At 57.0% G+C, this 561-nt stretch overlaps 1 long non-coding RNA gene across 1 annotated transcript; it reads right to left on the reverse strand.

Annotated features, from left to right (window-relative positions):
• On the reverse strand, positions 1 to 471 carry LOC108525673 (uncharacterized). The gene is made up of 3 exons (XR_001884316.1): positions 338 to 471; positions 95 to 188; positions 1 to 12 (listed from the first exon to the last, which is right to left on the reverse strand). It is a non-coding gene; the product is annotated as an uncharacterized LOC108525673 (long non-coding RNA).
• Positions 472 to 561: the final 90 nt, after the last annotated feature.

The raw sequence follows: 561 nt of genomic DNA on the forward strand, positions 1-561 counted from the left end.
CACCTGTGAAACCTGGAGTTGGAGTGGAAGGGAGACATGATCAAGGCACCCAGTCCAGGCGTCGGGGGTACCTCTGAGTGGGGTCCTAACTCACCTTGGGAATAAGACACCTCCTCCTGTGTCGGGGGCAGCTGGGGGCTCAAGTCCCTCAGGGAGCGGTAATACGGCTCTGCCTCTGTTGTGCTCACCTGTTCCCCACATGCAAAACAGACAAAGCCCATTCCATCCTCTGATCCCATGGTCCCAGGAAGGGCAATGATCAACCTGATGCTAATGGCAGGGTTTCAGTCGCCATCGGTGCCCTGACTGTGGGGTCTCCAGGGCCACCCCCACTCACCATGGAGCTCCGAGTGTCCTGCTCTCCTGTCCACTGGCTCTCCTCATATTTGTTCCTGACTGGGTCCTCTGACCTTCCAGGATGGAGGTGTGGAGGGCAGTGGAGTGCTGCCCCCCACCACCCATCTCCCCCAAACCTCCTCCCTCAGAGCCTTCTTTACAGAAAATATCCCCACTTACTCTGCCTCTGTCTTCCCTGAGACGACCGAAGTAAACAGGAATAAA

This window comes from Rhinopithecus bieti, unplaced genomic scaffold, assembly GCF_001698545.2.
Source record: "Rhinopithecus bieti isolate Rb0 unplaced genomic scaffold, ASM169854v2 repeat_1297, whole genome shotgun sequence".
Lineage (NCBI taxonomy): Eukaryota > Metazoa > Chordata > Mammalia > Primates > Cercopithecidae > Rhinopithecus > Rhinopithecus bieti.